The sequence below is a fragment of the Bufo gargarizans genome, chromosome 1, assembly GCF_014858855.1.
Source record: "Bufo gargarizans isolate SCDJY-AF-19 chromosome 1, ASM1485885v1, whole genome shotgun sequence".
NCBI lineage: Eukaryota > Metazoa > Chordata > Amphibia > Anura > Bufonidae > Bufo > Bufo gargarizans.
The window spans coordinates 91395949-91412842 of NC_058080.1; positions in this window are offsets into that span (position 1 = coordinate 91395949).

Genomic DNA, 16894 nt, shown 5'->3' on the forward strand with positions numbered 1-16894 from the left:
GTAGCAAAAGTAGGTGAAACTATGATTAGAGTCAAGTGATTTCAATCAAAGGGATGACAATTAGGTGTGTGTGGGCCAACTATTTTATTTAAAAGTCAAAGTCTTATCTGCAAAACACATTTGGGCTGCTGTCCAGCTGATGTTCCCCTGTTTACTGACGCGGTTCCGGGCTCCATGTTCAGCGATGATCTGATGCTGGTGTTTCCTCATTCACTGCTGCAGTCCTGGGCTCTGTCCTTCCAGGCATCGTCTGTCCTGGAATCTTCTCTGCAGTTTCCTTCCAGCCCTGAGCACCACTTGCTTCTAGCTTGTTCTCTGTAGCACTTCCTTTAGGTCTTGTGCGTGTAACTTCCTGTGATTTATGAGTTAGCTCATGTGACCTTGCTGACCAATCCTAGCCTTCCCGTACATATATAAGTGTCTCAGCCCCCTCTCCAGGTGCCTAAGCGTCAAGGTCCTTGTGTCCTGCAAATGTTGCCAATATCTCTGCTCGTGTTCCCGTGTACCTGACCCATGCTCATGTTTCTGGACTCCACTACCTGTTTGATACCTGCCTGTTTGCCTTAACTCCCCTGTTGCCAATCCGGATTGCCTGACCTGTACCTGTGCTGCCTGCCCTGACCTATTGCTTGTTTGACTTTGCCTCTGTCTCATTCTTCAGTCCTGCATTGCTGCTCCTGTTACGCCTCGGCCTGCTGGCTATGTCTGTACCTCTGGTATGTTGCTCAGGTACTTCCTGGCTGTCTGGACCAGCTGCCTCGTGTGCCAATCCTCCTCAAGTGGTAGCGACCTGGTGTTCCCCTCTGGAAAGTCTATTCCCACTATCAGGGGTACTGTGAAGAACGAGAAGGTTACTTTCACTTAGACAATACCCTTAGAGGAGGTAGGATAAATGTCACAGTAGGTTCACACCCGTTGTTTCGTGAGATTACTCTCAGACAAATAACACTGCTGGTCACCCCAAGCGTGTTGTTCAGCAACTGTTATATGAGATGAGATGTCAGAGCGAACAACAGGACATCCTGCAGACCACTGACCTGCAGTCTTTCCTGGCTACCTTCCGGCTGGTCTTTGGGGAGCCCAACCGCACATCCTCCGCTGCATCAGCTCTGCTGCATCTACAACAGGGTTCCTTGTCTGTTGGTCAGTATGTCATCTAGTTTCATACCCTGGCTGCAGAACTTGCATGAAACAAGGAGGCTCAACTGGCGGTTTTATGGGAGGGCCTTTCTGATCAGATTAAGGATGAATAAGCTGGTCGTGACCATCCATCTACTCTGAATGACCTGATCCCCTTTGCCACCCGAATAGATGTGTTTCAGGGAATGCTTTAAGGAGGTTGCATGTGCCAGAAGATCACCTGGCTTTGTTCCATCCTTCCAAAAGAAGTTTTTTCCTCTAGTGTTCCCCTAATCTGAAGAGTCCATGCAAATAGAGCGCATTCGATCATCTGCGCTGCAAAGCAGAACATCTGTGCCGCCAAGTTCAAGGATTGGGGGATAGTTTAGTTATAACAAACTTACCGCAGAGAAACTTTAGATATCACCCCTGACGAAGCATTGTGCAAACCCGGGTCGGGCTGTGATACGCATCAAATTGCTGGCAATTTTAACATAATTGTGAGTATAATAAAACCACTTTATTTTAACAGCATCAGAGGTACTTCACTATTGTGTTATTTTTGATACTCCATAGAGAATCCTCTAGAAGTTTGTGGAACAAACAATGAGAGTATCTTTGTATTGTGTCTCATCACGTGGATATGTGCACCAAAAGAAAAGGTCTTATTTGAATAAGCAGCACGGTTCCAATACTAATTCTGTTTCGTATCCAGCTGTCTCCAGCCAATTATTTTTAGAAGTGGATGCCTCCTCCATAGGAGCTGGTGCCGTTTTACTATAGAAAGGTTTCAAGGGGGGTTGGAACACGAGGGAACGAGAACCTGGGTGTTGGCCCAATGAACTGCCCTCCAAATGGTATGGGACACTCAGGGTTCGCTAGGTGGCCATAGGCTGATCAGATGGAGGTAACGCAAGTTATGGATACAAAGTCTGAGGTCAGGGGAGGAGACAAATGGCAAAGTCTGTAAACAAGATCTGGGGTCATAGCAAGTGGTAAGATAGCAAAATCCATAAGACAAGATAAAAGGTCAGGGCAGGCAGCAGTAAGGCAAGGTTTGTTAAACAGGATGCAGGGTCTGGTACACAGTAATGGCAGAAACCATAGAAACACTAGAAACCATAGAAACACAGAAAGCTACTATTCTCGAAAGAGAAAATTGCTGTCCATCTGCAGTTTGAGAAAGATCACCTGGGCAAATCAATAGGCTATTGGAACAATGTGGACATTTGAGACCAAAATAAAACCTGTGTGATACGTTTGGAGAAAGGAAAACACTCCATTCCTACTCTACATAAAAACCTTATCTCATCTGTGAAACATGGTGGTGGTAGTATCATAGTTTGGGCCTATTTTGCTGCATCTAGGCCAGGGCAGCTTACCATCATTGATACAATGAATTCTGAATTAAACCAGCAAATTATAAAGGAAAATATCAGGGCATCTGTCCGTGAACTGAAGTGTAGGTCGAAAACGTAGGTCATGCAGCAAGACAACGACCGTAAGCACACACAAGTAATTCTACTAAAGAATGGTTAAAGAAGAATAAAGTTAAAGATTTGTTCTCATTAGCTTAATCCAATAGAAATTTAGTGGAAGGACCTGAAGCGAGCAGTTTATGGGAAGAAACCCAGAACAAAGTTGAAGCTGTTTTGTACAGAGGATGTGTCTAAAATTCCCTCTAAGCAGATGTGGAAGACCAATTAACAATCACCAGAAACGTTTAGTTGCAGTTATTGCTGCACAAAGGGGTCATACTAGATACTGAAATACTTTTTCCACTCACAGACACATTATATTTTCCTAAAGTAAATTACCTTATCTAATAAGTTTGACTATTTTTAATTTGCTTATCTTTGTCTACTTTTAGAACTTCTATGAAAACCAGATTAGGAACAAACAGGAACTTTTAACGTGCCTATTTGTTATAGCATATTATATAATGTACTGCAGGAAAAAGTATGACAAGTAGCGTTTAGGGATTGTTATTCCTTTTATGTGCAGTCATCAAAAGCTATCACTACTGTCAAAATGCAAAATATAGTAAATTAAGGTGTTACTGTCAACTTCAATAATAACACAAGGTGTATTGTAACAGTTTCTTGACTGAAAGCAGTAACGGATGCCATTTTAAAATAGTATCTGTCAGGCAGCCAGGGAGACAGACGCAGTCTCACCGGAAGCATGTCACCGAGCGAAGATGTGTCTGTCATTCTGCCAGGTGGACATCCCTCACCCCTCAATAGCCATGAGGGGTGGGGTATCATCCAAGGAGTGAAGATTTGCGCATTACGCGCGCGTCACTCTGTTAGAGCCACTCCGGATCTTGGTACTGCTGGGAGGTGGGACGCCGTTTTTCCCAGCACTGATGCTGGTTAGGGGTCACAGTTGTCTCCTGGTTCTTGTGCCCTGGTTTACATTTACTGACCATTCTCGTGTTGACATTTCATAGTGTCACAGTATTTACTTTGGGGTTTTGCCCAATTGCGGCCGGTCTGCCCAGCCAACAGCCGCCGTGCTACTGACACCTGGGAATAACTCTGCCAAAGTCCCCCTTCCGGCTGGAGGTGAGTGAAGAGTACCTGGGACCTTATGGTTGTTCAGAGTGTGATGGCTTACGTAAAGTGTGTATGGTACACCGCGTTTGATGGTTGATCAGTTTTGCTTTTCATTATATTATCATTACAGTATACAGTAGTTTCACAAAAGTTTTTCTTCATGTTTTTGAAATCACCTAAGGTTAGTAATGACAATAAAGGCAGATATAAAGAAAAGCTCCACTGACATCTACAAAATATTGTTTGAGGACGTCTTGGATTTTCCTGCAGCATTTTCAGCTTCTTGCGATTAAAGGGGTTGTCCGGGTTCAGAGCTAAACCCAGACAAATGCAAGGGCTTCTTTGTTTATGTTTTTACACTGCTAGGTGGAGGTTTCTGCCCAGCAGTGTATTTGGTAACGTCACCAGTTTCTGATGGGTGGGCTTTATTGCTGCTCTAGCCATTTTACAGGCTAGGGCAGCACTAAAGCCAGCCCATTAGTGCCAGTTACTGTCACGGAAAGGTGTACAGGAAACAAGACAATGCAAAATGAATATATGACTCACTGGATCCAAAGCTAAGGAACAAAAGGGAGACCCCTGCATAAGACCTGGCACTCACCCTGACTGCTCAGCCTATGCAAACACCCCAATGGTGGATGATCGCATATCCTCGTACCTCGACTATATGACACCTGAACACCCTACAATAGTGAGGGGACACGACCACCGGCTCCCTACACTAGATACGGAGGGAGTCAGGGTCACCTGGGATCCAGCAAACAGAAAATCACAAATGAATGTACAGCACTTATCTTGTAGAAGACTGGGAAATAGGATCAGCATGCACACACACTCCAGGAAGTTGTATAAACCGCACACTACTGCATTATCGGGAGGAATTTAAAGGGATACAATCAGTCCAACTACAAGACAGCTGAGAGAGGCTAACGAGATGAGGAACTGAAAACCAAAACAAAGAAAGCTCAAGGAGGAGGTTCTGAAAGGCATCTGTCAGAGCTTCTCAGATGTCTGGTTGTGACAGTTACATCACCGGGCTCACTGCTAGGTGGAAGCCCGGTGTGTAACCAGATCTCCATAAAAAAGCTTTTGCCCTGCGCAATCTAATGCAGGGCAAAGGGGAGCAACGGAGCATGATGCTCATATTAGGGGGGCTGCCTGGGTAAAAATGTGGGTATGTACGGGTTCAGCATTGAACCTGGACAACCCCTTTAAGTCATTATTGAGAAATGCAGCACTGCTAAAATAAATAGAGTCTGACAAATACCTGTCACAAGTACAGTCATGTGAAAAAATTAGGACACCCTTTGAAAGCATGTGGTTTTTTGTAACATTTTTAATAAAAGGTTATTTCATCTCCGTTTCAACAATACAGAGAGATTAAAGTAATCCGACTAAACAAAGAAAACTGAAGAAAAGTCTTTTCAAGATCTTCTGTAAATGTCATTCTACAAAAATGCCTATTCTAACTGAGGAAAAAGATAGGACACCCTTGCCCCTAATAGCGAGTGTTACCTCCTTTGGCTGAAATAACTGCAGTGAGACGGTTCTTGTAGCCATCTACCAGTCTTCGACATCGGTCTGAGGAAATTTTACCCCACTCCTCAATGCAGAACTTTTTCAGCTGTGAGATGTTTGAGGGGTTTCTTGCACGTACAGCCCTTTTCAAGTCACCCCACAGCATCTCAATGGGATTCAAATCTGGACTTTGACTTGGCCATTCCAGGACTCTCCATTTCTTCTTTTTCAGCCAATCTTTGGTTGATTTACTAGTATGTTTTGGGTCATTGTCATGTTGCATGGTCCAGTTCCGCTTCAGCTTTAATTTTCTAACTGATGGTCTCACATGTTCTTCAAGCACCTTCTGATACACAGTAGAATTCATCGTGGATTCTATGATGGTGAGCTGACCAGGTCCTGCTGCAGCAAAGCAGCCCCAAACCATGACACTTCCACCTCCATGCTTCACAGTTGGTATGAGGTTCTTTTCTTGGAATGCTGTGTTTGGTTTACGCCAAACATGTCCTCTGCTGTTGTGTCCAAATAATTCAATTTTGGACTCATCTGTCCAAAGAACATTATTCCAGAAGTCCTGGTCTTTGTCAACTTTATCTCTGGCAAATGTCAGTCTGGCCTCGATGTTTCTCTTGGAAAGCAAAGGTTTCCTCCTTGCACACCTCCCATGCAAGTTAAACTTGTACAGTCTCTTTCTGATTGTAGAGGCATGTACTTCTACATCAACAGTAGCCAGAGCCTGCTGTAGTTCTCGAGATGACACTTTAGGGTTTTTGGAGACCTCTTTTAGCATCTTGCGGTCTGCTCTTGGGGTGAACTTGCTGGGGCGACCAGTCCTGGGCATGTTGGCAGTTGTTTTGAAAGCCCTCCACTTGTAGACTATCTTCCGGACAGTGGAATGGCTGATTTCAAAATCTTTTGAGATCTTTTTAAATCCCTTCCCAGACTCATAGGCTGCTACAATCTTTTTTCTGAAGTCCTCTGACAGCTCTTTTGCTCTCACCATGGTGCTCACTCTCACTTCAACAGTCAGGAGCACACCAAACTAAATGTCTGAGGTTTAAATAGGGCAAGCCTCATTCAACATGCAGAGTAACGATCTACTAATTATGTGCACCTGGTGTGATATACCTGTGTGAGATCTGAGCCAATTTAAGAGGGAATACATGTGAGGGTGTCCTATCTTTTTCCTCAGTTAGAATAGGCATTTTTGTAGAATGACATTTACAGAAGATCTTGAAAAGACTTTTCTTCAGTTTTCTTTGTTTAGTTGGATTACTTTAATCTCTCTGTATTGTTGAAACGGAGATGAAATAACCTTTTATTAAAAATGTTACAAAAAACCACATGCTTTCAAAGGGTGTCCTAATTTTTTCACATGACTGTATGTATATGGGCTACTTTCACATATGCGCTTCAGGTTTTGAAAGCCCGCATTTCAGGCATTTATGGCATACCCATCCATGAGTTGTTCAAATGCACAACCGTCTCCATGAGTTGTTCAAATGCACAGCGGTCACCACCTGTATGAGAGCGCTGTGGATTGCTGAACTTGGATGAGGGGGTTGATTGATGAGGTTATAGTGAACCCACACCTAATATATATTTATGATATAAATATTTAAAGTGGGAAAATGTAATAGTTTTTACTACAAAAAATTATAATAATACAACAACAACTAAGAACTTCTTGCACATCTCCTAACAGCGAAAGAGAAAAGAAGTTCAGATCGCTAGTTCCTTATCTTCCCTTTTGTCTGACACCCAAAATACACATCAAAATCAGAACAAAATGCTACAAAATGAAGTGAAATTCAAAATGTTTTATTGCTTTAACAAACATCTTTTGGTATGAAAAGTGGCAAATACACATGCAAAAATAAGAAAATGTACCCTTTAAAACGTCCCTTTTATTATAAAAGTTAAAATAAGACCTACCAAAATATAACAAACAAATATGTATATAAGATAAATAATGTGAATCTATCTGTCCCAATATTCACATTATTTATCTTATATACATATTTGTTGGTTATATTTTGGTGGGTCTTATTTTAACTTTTATAATAAAAGTGACATTTTAAAGGGTAAATTTACTAGCCTCAGTGATTTATATTTATACCTACCCTACCTTATCTTTATATGCAGTGGTTTTGTTCAAAAATAAGTAAACCCAGAGTTTTTCTAATAAACTGTTATGTGAGATACCACCTTTAGGCCTCCTGCATATGGTCATATCCATTTTGCAGTCCACAAATCAGATCTAATATCCAAATATGGATGCAGACTGTGTGCATTCTGCAATTTTCTTGGGACCCACTGTAAAAAGAAGACTATAATTTGTGGCATGGCTGTGCAGATTCAGACTGCACATGGATGAAATCTATGTGCTGTCCATTTTCAATTTGTTCATTTATCACATTTTGACAAGTTTTATTTTAAAAACCCAAATCACAATTCTACCGTTCTGTATCATAGAATCAATATTAATATAAGAATTCAAGAATTAGAATTGTAAATAAGACATTCCCAGCTGTATTGGTTCCTGAAGAGACACTTATCTAAAATGGTCCATTAGTTAAAAAATCTGGGTTTACTTCATGAAAATCTCATGCATCATTTCATCTAGGCATAAGCCTATCTATTTTGATCATCGTAAGTGAAATTGAAAGTCTGGTGCATATTAACTACTGTTGGTGCAATGCATGAGATATATGAGAATTGTATATTACTCTTAATCAGCAGAAGTAAATTATTTTTTAAAACCTTTTTAGTTGAGATGACCAATGATTTGGCTGCTTCGCTTTGTGATTACAGGTGATTACCTACTTTTGTCACGAAGTGTATTTCTTTGTAAGTAGCAGGTGCAATGACAGGGAATGGCAATTGTGCTGCACCCGTAATTGAACCCCTCAGATGCAACGTTCATTGCTGATTGTGGCATCTGAGATAAAAAACTAGGGCTTTCAGGGGTTAAAACATGAAAAAAAAAATAATGCTCACCTTATCCATTTGAGTGCAAGCAGGGCACCACAGCCATCTTAATTGAAGATCTCACACAGTGCATGATGATGTCATCAATAGTTTACTCGAGACAAAGCCTAATGGGGAGTTTGCTATGACAGGCCAGAATCAGAATGCTTTTAAAAATAGAAGTGTTAGGGTGCGTTCATATCACATTTTGTGATATGTTTAGGGGACACAAAAAAACATACTATGACAGTGATGGCGAACCTTTTAGAAACCGAGTGCCCAAACTGCAACCCCAAAACCCCCGTATTTATCGCAAAGTGCCAACGTGGCAAGTTAACCTGAATCCTACAGTCCAATATAGTATATCTTTTATGTACTTTATCATGTAGTAGCTATAATAGCCTGTCTACATTCAGTCCGCTGCCTGTGCTGTTCATGGTGCGTCCTGCGCTGATGAATGGCAGGAAAGGTCTAAGGCATATTGGTACACTCAGACTTTTTCCAGGGTGTGGGTGCCCACAGAGAGGGCTCCGAGTGCCGCCTCTGGCACCTGTGCCATAGGTTCGCCACCACTGTACTATTACATCTGTTGTCATAGACTTTTGTTGTAAAAAAATATAAACGTTAACGTATACTTTTTTTTTGCAGGTCTTTGCAAGATAGGAAAGGGTAGTGTACCATGTTTTTCCATCCTGCAAAGTCCAACAAAATAATAATAATATGTGTATGTTAACATATAAGCAATATTTCATGTGACCCCCCTTTGCCCTCATAACAGAATCAATTCTTCTAGGTACACCTGCACACAGTTTCCAAAGGAACATGCCAAGGTGGCTGTTTCAATCATAAGAATCCTAGACAGACTTGATAATCTTGAGATCGTGTGGGCGATATCATCACTTCCAGGACTTCTTGTTCTTTTTTACGCTGAAGATATCGCTTAATAACATTGACTATATATTTGGGGTTGTTGTTCTTCTGAAGAGAGTTCTTAATAACATTGACTATATATTTGGGGTTGTTGTCCGTCTGAATAAATTTGGAGCCAACCAGGTACCTCTCTGATGGTTTTGTCTATATGGTGTCTGCCTATATTTCTCTTAGTGCAGCAGATGAAAGACCCATTATGATTACTATGATAAATTAAGGGCCTACTTCTACGCATGATTTTATGTATGTATTGTGTGATTGTGTATAATGTATGCCACGATTGTCAAATATTGTTTGCATGTTGCCTCTCAGTCTGAGCATGTATCTTGAATATGCATCCCCTATTGGAGGAAATCAGATTATTACCTGACTGCTAATAACTGACCCTTTGCAAGTGGTAATGAAAATGATTTCTGAATTATACATTCAAGCTCCAGGGAAATGCACATGCCCTGAACAGCATGGCACCTCCCATAGAAGAGGTCCAGGAGCTTTTCAGCTAGAATACCAGATGAGGACTAAAATATATCATAAGCTATAACTAGAGATGAGCGAATTTTTCCAAAAAATCGATTCGGCCAGTTCAACAAATAAAAAAATATAAAATTGGTGCAATAAGAATTTATTTGCGAATAGCGCAAAAAAAAACTGCTATTTCCTAGCTGCAGAGAGCCTTTATAGTGGTGTAGAGCACTGTTCCTTGCAGTAACACACATAGGGAGTCTGCTGTGGTAGTTAAATTATACTGTGAGTCAGTATGACATGCAGATGACAGGCGTCACTCTTGGAATCACTGCACACTTCACTTATTTTGTCAGTCAAGAAGCCAAAACTGACCAAATAACTCAAGTATGAACTCAGTCTTACAGGTCATTGTTAGCGCCAAGAAGAAGCACACTCATTTTATCCGTCATCAGTAGTGTTGAGCGCGAATATTCAAATAACGAATATTTATCTTGAATATCGCAAATTCGAGTATTCGAGAATATTTCGAATATAGTGCTATATATTCGCTATATTGAATATTCGTCATTTTTTTTACATCTGAAAACATGATTCCTCCTCATGACTTTAGATGGGAAAAATGACGACTATTCTAAAAAACAAATATATAGGACTATATTGAATATATTAGTTTTTTAGAAAATTCATCATTTTTTTTTCCAATCTGTACAGTTGTTCCACTTCAGCATACTCCTCCCTGACAAGTGTCCCCGTCACCATGGGAACACCTGGGGGGTTAGAATATTCCATCGGATATGAGTTTTCACAATCTCAGTAAGATGCTTCGTCGGGGAGGAGTATGCCAAAGTGGAAGACTGTACAGATATAATTTTTTTAAAGACAAATATTCTAAAAAAGAAATATATTTGATATAGTGCTATATATTTGTTTTTTAAAATATTTGTAATATTCTAAAACAAGAATATATAGCAATATAACAAATATTAGAAAAAAAATGAATATAGAGCAATTTATCTAATATAGTGCTATAATCTTCTTTGTCTAATAGTTGTAATTTTTTTTCTCATCTGAAGTTCAGATTGGAAAAAAATTACAACTATTAAAAACAAGATTAAAGCACTATATTAGCTAAATTGCTCTATATTCGTTTTTTTTTTTTTTAGAATATTCGCAATATTGCTAAATATTCTTGTTTTAGAAAATTATGAATATTCTAAAAAACAAATATATAGCACTATATTCAATATATTAATTTTTTAGAATATTTGTCATTTTTTTCCATCTGAAGTCATGGTTCCTCCCTGCTTAAGTTACTTAAGCAGGGAGGAATCATGACTTCAGATGGAAAAAAATGACAAATATTCAGAAAAATTAATATATTGAATATAGTGCTATATATTTGTTTTTTAGAATATTCATAATTCGTTTTTTAACCACGCCTGTACTGATCGCGTAATATTCGCATATTACGCGATCATTACCTTGCCGATTTTTCAAGTAAAAATAAATGTAGAATATAACGAATATTTAAATTCGCGAATACTACATGAATATTCTATGAAATATTTGCAGAATATTGCGAATTCGAATATGACCCTTGCCGCTCATCACTAGTCATCAGTTGATTCCACATAGATGTCTATAGAACCTGTTCTATTAAATGCTTATACAAGTAGAGCCCCCAGACAGAGTGAAGAGGGTGTCAGAAGTAAGTTTGTGTTGATGTCACTTATTATTTTGCCCTTCCTCTGATCCGTCAGAATAACCCCCCAAAAAATGGATCCTGTCTGTGGAGCAAATGACGTGCAGAACAGCTTGACACTGCCGTGCCCTGCATATGTACATGCACAAAGAAATGATGGCTTGGGACTCTCCACCTTGGCTCGACACAAGCCATCAGTTCTCTGAAAGGTGCAGAGTCCACCACTTGGAAAGGGAGGGACTGCAGCACCAGCAACTTGGCCAGGAGCACGTTCAGCTTCTCCGCCGTTGGATGAGTGCACACATACTGTTGTCTCTTAGAAATAGCTTTGGTGATCGATTGCCGACGGAATGAGTGACGAGGAGCAGCAGCATCAGGACCGATAGATGATGGGAAGGACAGACAGCTCCCTTCAGCTGAGGTGGTGGAGCCTTGACTGCCTGAAATAGGCTGTGTACCACTGGGTGATGCAGCTTAGAATCAGCATTTAGCATTTCCATGATTACTCAATAAAGTGTTGCCTACGACAGGAGAGAATCGGCCAGTTTTCTGGTTATTCGAGAATGTGGTTGCAATGGAGAAAGCATTCCAAAAAACTATTTCTCTTCACCTGAAGACGAATCCTGTCAAGATTGATGCAAGTGCAGTATCAGCTGCTCATCTGCTCGATACTTCTGGGGGAACCTGCCTGGCATGAACAGTCCTCTAGTAGCTACAGACAATGAGAAGTGAAACCTTCAAGATTGCTTGAAGCCCGGAAGAGTCACAAAGTTCATCAAGATTCAAACCATAAATACCAGCCCCTGGTCTCTTCGTCAGGGAAAACATCACGAGTTCCCAGTAATCATGGATGGGAAGGAGGACATTCTGTGGTGCACGGAAATGGAGAGGGTCTTCGAATTCCCCCCGCACCATACGGATGTCTCAGAAATTAACCGCAGCTTCCGACAGAAGCTCCTGGGAAGGTCATGGGAAGGTCCAGCATCTATTCGCCCCACTGAAGGATTATTTTGAAAGTGTGTAGAAGCCACAGAGGGCCCCCACACTGCAGATTTACCATGGAGACACAGGATTTTATAATATTACATTATTATATAAAGAAAATAAATAAATGAAGCCCCTTCGTCACCCGACTTCCAAGTGCAATCAGCTACATCATCATCATAGAGTACTGAGTACTGTCTGCATCACTGATGTCCTCTTCAACTGTCTCTGGGTCAGGAGCCTGACCGCTCGCAACACCAGCTCCCACGCCACTCTCCTCATCACTACTTGCTCGACTAGTTAGTAAACGGCGGATGTTTTCTCCACATCTTGACTTACCAGTAGCTGCTGACTATCTTCTAGTAGTTTATCCTCACTGTATAGTGGAGCTGATCCCACAGCATACAAAACTTTTCTGGTTTAGAGAACAGAAAAGGACAGAGGCAGGTTAAGGACAGGTAAGGGCACAGGGCCTGCTCCCGGGCCATGCCAAATAAGGGTTGTGTCTGACAAACCCACTGACTCTTGGCTGGGGGTGTCTGATGTCACTTGCGATGAAGTCGAAGATCAAGTCCACCATTCAATAACCGCTGGGTTGCTGGTCAAGACACGACCGCTATCTGACACTGGGAGCTCAGTCTTCTCAAAGTGACCCCTGCTGCCATGGCCCCTTACTCTGCTGCAACCTTTGTCTGCCCCAGAAACATTTAGGCCTCTGCCACTTTCCTGTGCAGGTCCTGGCACTTCTCTGTCTGGCATACTGTTAGATCAAATAAATTAATAAAAAGTAAATTAAAACGCCCCAAAAAAGTCTGTAATTTTCTCACTTCACCACACAACAGCTAATAAGCCCTTTTTCCCCCCACTAATACACAAAAAAAAGGGCTTCAGAACATTTAACTGCACCGCTGAATGGCAAATATATTTTTTCTTTTCAGACTAATACAAGCCACAAAAGGCTTTAGAACAGATAACTGCACCGCTGAAAGGCAAATATATTTTACTTTTGCAACTAATACACAACAAAAAGGGCTGTAATTTTAGCAATTTACCACACAACGGCTAATAAGCCCTTTTTCCAACTAATACAAGCCAAAAAATGCTTTAGAACATATAAATGCACAGCACAAGGGCAAATTAGACATATAAATATTTCCTTGTAATAACCCCTGTTAATGCCTGTTTTAAACAGCACTTACACCCTAATAAGAATAGTTTGCTAGAATCACAGAGCTGTATAATTTGGATCCTAAGTCAGTGCAGCAAGGTGTCATAGTATTGTTCCTATTTCCCAGGCTGTAACCTCCCCTACTGAACCCTGTTCAACATAAATGCTGTGGAATGATTCCTCCCTATCCTCTCCCTACACCTTGAATAATCTTTCCCTGCACTTGTAAATTGTTTTTTGTAGCACAATGAAGTTTTTTCTAACAGGGTCCCTAGCGCCTGCTAACGTCTCTCCCTGCAGTAAGTACACTGGTAAATGGCAGAATCTAATATGGTTGATGCTATTTATAGGGCTGTGACATCACAGGGCTGGCTGGCTGCTGATTAACTGCATGCATGGCATTATGGGTGATCCCATCTTCCCATAATTCCTTTCTTCGTGTCCTCACATGTACAGCAGCCATTTTAGGAAAAAATGGGATTCGTTTTCACGAAGTGCGAGGAAATTTGGCTTCGGTGTGAATCTCTAGATATAACGCATTCCTGGTACAACTCAATATATTAATCACTGTAATAATTGTATTTCGTATAATGTGGGCATCACAGGGAGTCTAAGCATCCCACTGCTGACAGCTAGCATTCCCACATAACAAGCAACTAACATTCTGAGACCCCTACATCATTCATAATTGGCATTATACTGATAGACATGATGAAACATGCTTTATTAAAACATGTTGGGTCTCAGATATCCATTACAGTCGACAGGGAGACATATTTTATTTGTATTTTATGTTTACCAGCAGAATGAGAGGTGCAGCATACTCACGTAATGAAGGCCTTCCCAGAAGGCCGGGCCAAGAATGGGAGAGAAACCCCTCTCAGCTCCCCCCTCTGCCAAAAGGAGATAAAAATGAGGGACATTGAACCTTTTGTAGACACAATTTGGATATCTGAGCGACATTTTGTTGTATTCCATGTTCTCCAATAACCAGAACCAGAATGGACTATTTATCAAGCGATTCTGTAAGTATTAGGAACCTTTCTGTTTTTATCCTTTTATTTTTATACAGTTTTTTTTGCATGTCTATGTTTTTTTATTTCTTTTAATTTTTGTAACTTAAGTACTGTGCCCTGAACAAGCCTAGTAACCTCCATTTTTAAGTGCATGAGTGCAGTTTGCATTACCATGTATCTGCTATTAGTCTGGTTAGTTATACTGTGAGCCTGCTTGCGAGTGATGCACTGTGGGGTTTTCTTTGAGTTCCTAATTAATTAGTATATTAATTTAAATATCATAGATGGTGGCAGCGTGTTGTGTGGCTGTGTAGAGGTGTGATCTATGTTCAATGTTTGGCCAGTATGTAAGGGCATTAGAGATTGAGTTTGTGAAATAGATCAACCTTTGGCACACCGCCACGGGACCACGCATCAGGGTGGCCCCTCACGTGACACTTTCGTTCAAAATCAGAAGATGTCCAGCAGTGTCATCAGCGCAGAACTTTCGGAAACCAGTGAGACTCAGGTACACCCTTCTACTGTTTGGAGAAGTCTAGCCAAAAGTATTTTTCAAGGAAAAATTGCAGTCAAATTGCCATACCTTCGGAAAAAGGCCAAGTGACTCAACAATGCGTAAAAATATAGGAACTAGGGTGCAGAAAAATGGCAGCAGGTGCTCTGGGCTGAAGAGTCAAAATGTTAAATATTTGGCAGATTTTGGCTGCAACAAAAGACAGTTTGTTTGCCAAATGCCTTTGAAGCCGATAGAATAATGGATCTGCCAAAGTTATGAAGAGGTGCATGCCTCTCCATAACTTCAACACTTCCAGCGCCAGTTCTAAAGGTAAGACCACTTCTAAAACAGGTATAGAATAATAGTGAATGAGATGGGCCTACTTACCCATCCCCTTCCCCGCCCACGCCACGCTTACAATTTTAGTCCTGGCGTGAGTGGGGCCAAGTCACAGATAGCAGCACAACACATTGCGCCATTATCTGTGCCTGAAATACAACTAATTTAGGCGTATTTCAGCATAGTAAATGACCCCCATAGTGTCCACAAAGCCGTGATCTCAATTTTATAGAGTCTGCCTGGGATTACGTGAAGAGATAGAGGGATGTGAGCAAGCCAGCATTTAAAGAAGATCTTTGGTTAGTTTTCCAAGATGTTTGGAACAACCTGACTGCCAAGTTTCTTCAAAAACTGTGTGCAAGTGTACCGAGAACAACTGATGCTATTTTGAAGGCAAAGGAAGGTCACACCAAATATTTATTTGATTTACATTTCTCTTTTGTTCATTCACTTTGCGTTTTGTTAATTGATAAATAAACTATTAACTCTTTCTATTTTTAAAAGTATTCTTACTTTGAAGCATTTTCCACACCTGCCTAATATTTTTGCATTGTACTGTATATCCATTTCATTTTTACTGGTATATTTGTATGTAAACTTAGGCAGTATAAATTAAAAGACATGAGTTTACAACTCTAAGAAAGCTCTAAAGGCAAAGGCTGTGTAAATTAACAAAAGTGCAATATTTGCTATATGCCTAAGGCCAGGTATGACTTATCCAGAAAAGTTTTTAGAAGATTTTTGATGTGTTTGACCTTTTCTTTTCATTTTTTCGGGTTTGATGTGCCCTTCATTTTTAAACATTCAGCATTCTTGAAAAATGCGCAGCTTTTAAAAGAGAATAAGACAAAACAAATCTGTCATTCACAGTAATAGAGTCATTTAATTCTAGAAGTTTAACTGAAAAGGAACATGCATTAATAATCAAACAAATTTTATTTTATTTAGATTTAAGAATGCCAGCTGGGCTGTGGAATGGTGAAAGACATATCTACTCCACAATATGTTAAAGGGTTTATCTATTCAACTTTTAAGATTAAACATCACTAGAGCATAATTAAATGGTTCTTTAATGCATATTAACCTCTTAAAGGGGTTGTCCAGCCTCAGCAAAAAAATTATAATTTGGGAGAAGACATACCATAATAAAATCAGCATCGGTCATCTATTACATCCAGCACCGCAAGCTTGAGTTCTAGCCGGTGATATTTGTGTACATGGCTACAGTGATGATGTCACGTTGACAACACATATCTATTGGCCTGTAAGGTGCAAGACTGATGCCAGTAATTGACTGTAGCAGCCATGACTGCTGTTGACATGTAGACAAAGCTTGGCAGGAACAACTTGAGTGGCGGTGTTGAATCTAACAGGTCATTAAAGGGGTTTTGCCATCTCAGACATTGGGGGCCCCACACCTATAATTAGAACCGAGCGGGGAAATAAACGGAGGGCACACTGTGCATGCGTAGCCACCCTCCATTCATTTCTATGGGGCCGCCAAAAATAGCTGAGCGCTGGCTCAGCTATTTGCGTCTGCCCCATAGATATAAATGGGCGCAGGGGCCGTGCGTGCACGGTAAACTCCCATTCACTTCTATGAGAGCAGCAGGGAGCAGTGCTTAGTGG